The following is a 5,309-nucleotide window of genomic DNA, read 5'->3' as shown; positions in this document are numbered from 1 at the left end:
ATGAAACAAAAGTACAAAACCAGTAATCTCCCTTTTTATATACTACCAGATTAATAACCTTCATGTTTAACCGACTTCAATCTTATAGCAGATATTGCCATCTGGCCTAACAGATAGTACTATACAGTCAAAAATTAGCCAGTTAAAAACCACAACAGCCAGTTAAAAATTATTTTAAAAAAATAATGCATATTATTAAGTAGATTGACGTTGGTTATTAGAGTTAAACTGAGTTATAGAGCACGTTAAACCAAATTTGTGGACTAGAAGGACGTTAAAATTAGAGTTGTAACGAAGAAGTTATAGACGTTAAAACTCAGTGGTAGTTTTATAAATTTTGGTAAATACTTTTAACTAAAAATACTGTTTCTAGAAGTGGAAACTACCATTTTCGCAGCTTCCATTTCCGAAAAGTCAAAGAAGAGAACCCAAAAAACTGCTGAAAAATTTCGGCCTCACCACTGTCACGTTCGACAACCTCAGACCCTGAAGCCAGTCTCAATCTCTCCGTCTTCAAACCATATAAGCTTTGCATCCTCTCATTCACCATACATGATGAATCGAAGAAAAGAAGGCCCGAACCTTTTCTGGTGTTTTCTTCAAATTCTGGCCAACTCCGGCAAAATTGGAAGGGAAGACCAACTAGGCTTTGTCTGTATGGAGATCCTCTACAAAACCTGCAAGTATCGTAGCTCGACTCAACATGAGGAAGAGCTAGGAATCCAAGAATTGAAGATTTCGAGTGCTAAAATCTTCCGAGGTAAATTCTGGTCATTTCATTTCGAATTGGACTTTGTTGTAATTGTAAAAGTTGTTCGAAATGTAGTACAGAAGATTTTGGCATAGGTCTTGAACCACAATTTGATGGTCAGAGGTGCCGGCACGTGGGGGCGCGTGCTGCATCTTTTGGTACTCTAATGTCACCCATTAGATAGAGCTAATTGATATGAACGTGTCGATATGATTTTTGTTGAATTAGGTGAATGTTGGGTAATCGATCAGAAATTTTGATTCTTCAAGATCTCGGGGTATTATTTGTGATGATCTGACCGTTAGATCGACCCCACTTTTTAATAGATTGTTTGAATTATCGAGGTAATGTGACTTATGAAGTTTAAACTCGTTCTGATGTAATTCGAGCTTTCGACGAATTTTTGTTTAGGGTTTTAGTCTTGTTATCTTCATTTTAATTTCAATTCTTGAAATTAGTTATTCATGATTATCATTTTGTTCAGGAGAACATGAAGACCAGGTCGAGGAGGAATTCGTTAGACGGCTGTCATAGTTGAATTTCTATGAGTGGACATTTGCTTTTTAAATTAATTATGCATGTAGTATTATTTCCGAGTATTAATGAGTTATCATATTGAGTTAAATTGATAATGGTTGAGGTTTAATATTTGATTTCCATAAATTGACGATCTATCAGCATTGAGTTCATTTTGAGTTATGAATATTCTTAGAGTTTTTACCAACCTTGAATTATTGAGTTATCAAGATTTCATGAATTATGTTTTCGATAATATATTGAGGATTTATATGAACTTCATAAAATTATGCTTTTGATGTCATGGTGATAAATTTTGAGTTCGGTTGAAGAATAATATTGAGTTTCCTTTTCGAAAGTATTTATTGATTATCGAGTTAAGTAAATTTCGAGTGATTGAGATTTCCTTTATGAAAAATGATGAGTTATTTAGATTTTTAGGAATCATGTTTGAGTATGGATAGTTTGTGGAGATTTTATAGATTATTGAGTTATTGAGAAATTGCTTTCGGAAAGTGGATGAGTTAAAAAAAATTTATATGAGAATTAATGAGTTCAGATTATGTATATGAGGAGGTAAATTATGAAAGTTGATGATGTTAGCGTATGCATGCATTACTTGGTCGGCAGTACTGTAGACCCCAGTACTTTTTATTGTTTATTTTAATTTGTCGTATAACATATGAAACTACGTATTCGTCAGGTACACAAGTATTCACACTCAGGTTAAGACTTTGAGGTCATTTAAAGGATTAAGAAATTAGAGAAAATCCAATTTGGGTCTAGAAAAGGATTCTTAAAGTATCGAGGCTTAGGACAAGCCCGGAAAATTTTCCCGAAAGGATTCGGTGAAGTACCGGAGAAATAAGGATGTTTGAAGATGTATTTTCGGTTTGGCTTAAGGAAAATTAAGAGGAAAATGAAAATGGAACAGCCCAAGCCCATTTGGCCCAAAAGGAGGGGCAGATTCGACTTTTCACAATTAAATTTGGGAGAGGTATTTAAGGAACACATTCTCCAAACCCTAGCCTCAACCCTCTCATTTTCTCCCTTTCGTCTCTCTCTCTACCCGAGAGCTTCTCTCTCTTCATTCTCGCCGGAAATCGCCGCCGTCGCCGGAACTCGGATTTCAACCAAAATTTCCAGATTTTCTCCTCTTCCTCCCCTCTTTCCATTTCTCCAACCAAAATCAAGAAATTTGGCCATTCAATTCTCCAAAAACCCTAGAACCCGAAGCTAATTTGGGGGTTTTTGTGATTTCTTCTTTCCAAGCTTAAATCAAGGTAATATCCCTCCTAATCTAGCCTCTATTCATCTGATCTACACCTATTTCTTCCTAAATCCGGGTTTTTGATTTTGATTTGTGATTTTGTTTGCATGAATCCTATTTCTCCTTAAACCATGAAGCTAGGCTACGGGTTTGGCAAGGATTTTTGGTAAGGATCTATCCATGCAACCTTGTTTTAGAGGTTTTTGGTTGAGATGATGATGTTGGACGGATTTGTAGGTGAAGAAGGCCACGGAGGAAGTATAGGCCGTGAGTTTTGAAGAAGAAAGGGTAAGGAATGGGTTTTGGACAAACCCTAGAATTTTTGGAATTTATTTGCTTGATTTTGATTTTGTTGAGCTATTGTTGTTGTTGGAAAAATTGTGAAAATTAGATCTTTGAGGATGGTTTAATTAGTAGGATTTTATTAGCCTAATTTTCAAAGTGTTGGACTTTTGTTGTGGAAGATTTGGTGATTGTTGTTGTGTAGTTTTGGCCAAAAGAAAAAGAAAAGGAAGAAGAAAAGAAATTGATTTGTTTTTGGAAGAAAAGGAAAATAAAGAAAATGGTAAAAGTTTGTTTAAATGAGTTTTTACTGTGGTAAAGTGGTAAAAAGTGAAGAAGGTGAAAGTAAAGGTAAATTCGGTAAAAAGAGAGGTAAAAGGTAAAAGTGAAAGTGTGGAGGTAAAAGTCATGGTAAAAGTGAAAAGGTGAAAAAAGGAGAAGTAAATGGGTAAAAGTAAAAGTAAAACCTTATTTATAATTATTTACTTATTTATTTTTAATAAATAAGAAATAATAGTAAATAAAGGATTATTTGGTCAAAAATCAGAAGTCGTCAAAGGTCAAAAGTCAACTCTGAGAGTTGACCGAGGTTGATCGACCTCGTAAAACGTGAGGATCGACTCGACTTTGGTCGCTCGGATTGGCGAAAGTTTAGCGGAGCGATAAGGACGTTTTCCTTTTTAAGAAAGAAGTAGTTTCCCAAATTGGTAAAGGTTGAAAGAAATAATTAACGGCCTCATTGAAATAAAAAGGATTTAGTATGCGCGATTACTTAAAGTTAATCATAATGTTTACCTGGATAATTGCTTTCAAACTAAGTAATGGTTCAGGAAACACGATCGTTAAGGAAGCTTAAGTGAAAAGCATCAAAGTGTGGAGTACGCCAGCATTTTCCAGGTAGGGTGAGCTGTCCCTTCCTTGTTAGAGGCTTTTCGATATACGTCGAATACTCTAGTATAATATTATGTTGCCTGCAACTATGTTTTTGGTTGTTCATTAGTTGATGCCTCGTGATACCTATGTTTTCATAACTGATGATTGTTGATTGCAAAAACCGAGGCTAGACTTGCATGTTGAGATACTGTACCCTTTGTATGTTTGTGTTTGTGACCTGAAAGTGAATGGGACCTAGACGCATAGATTTCTAGGGATCCCACGGTGTCGATAACCGTGAACCTCCGGAGGGGGCTGTGCTCCTATGTTTGTCGAGGAAAGGTGAGTACAGACAGTGAACCAGTCATAGGAGACTCAGAGCCAGGAAATGGACACTTTTGCTACTTGTAGCCATAAAGACTATAGAGTAGTTGGCCGGTTCTCGAAGGATGACGAACCAGGTCGGTCACCGATTTATTTTAGTTTAGCCGGCAGGTAAGTATCTCGGAGTTCCAAGTTGTGTGAAGCATGCTGCATATGATTTCCTGAAACGAAACAATTGTGATTGTTTTTGTTTGCATTTATTTTACTCGATTTTACAAATGCGCCAATCTATATTCTAATAGTTATGTTTTTCCTATTAGTTTTCAAACCGAACTAAGGTTGGGTCGGCCCCTATTGGGATAGGGAGGACGAAATGCTCACCCCTACATTTCAGGTTACAACGAGGTCATTCCGGACGATTTCGATTCGAAGTGGATCGTTGGCCGAGTCCGTGTGTTGCTGTTCCTGTTGCTTGAAGTTCTTCCCTTTGGTACTTTATTAATTTACTCGTTTTTCATTCCATGTTGAACTCTGTGAGGTCCGCCTACCTGGGAGCGCGCCTCACCCCTTTGTTTTATTGTTATTGTTGAACTCCTTTCATTTCAGTTATGATGTAAGCCCTAAGGCGCCACAGTGCACTTGCCCACTTTATTTTTAAGCATTTCCAGACTTGTTCATTTGAGTTTTGGGTTGTTGATTTAAAGTCTTTTTCAAGAAAGTTTTTCTTGGTCTCCTATTTTCTAAAAATTGTATTTTCAAAAGACCTTGTAGTATTAAGTTGGTAGGTCTACGGTATGTCTGCGACGTATCGAGCTCCTATTGGCTTAATATTGCGGCGTTGTGGTATACCCATTCGGGTCGCCACAAGTACCCTCCAGGTAATAGTCTGGCCGGCAGTTTCCTCCAGACAACATTATGGTCAGCCGTACCCTCCAAAATATATTTCGATCAGTAGTGCCCTCTGATGCGTCATCTTGTCAGCAATACTCTCCAGATAGCATGAGATGGTTAGTCGGAGTATATATACCAGCAGGAATATGCAGAACTACCACATGAACGTTACACTATCACCACACTGCACCGGGCCACCAAGGTCATGTGACAATAAACCAGGGATCAGGGATACACGTTCTGCTGAGCATATTTATTGAAGAAGAAGAAACAATCGATCTTACAAAAGAGATGACGATGGGGTGATGATGAGAAATGCAAGTCTACTAATGATAAAATGGAAGTATCACTTTTAGTTTAAGCAAGGTAAAACAATTTGATTGAAATTGAATGATAAACCAG

This window comes from Rosa chinensis, chromosome 3 (genome assembly GCF_002994745.2).
Source record: "Rosa chinensis cultivar Old Blush chromosome 3, RchiOBHm-V2, whole genome shotgun sequence".
Lineage (NCBI taxonomy): Eukaryota > Viridiplantae > Streptophyta > Magnoliopsida > Rosales > Rosaceae > Rosa > Rosa chinensis.
This window is presented reverse-complemented; position numbering follows the sequence as displayed.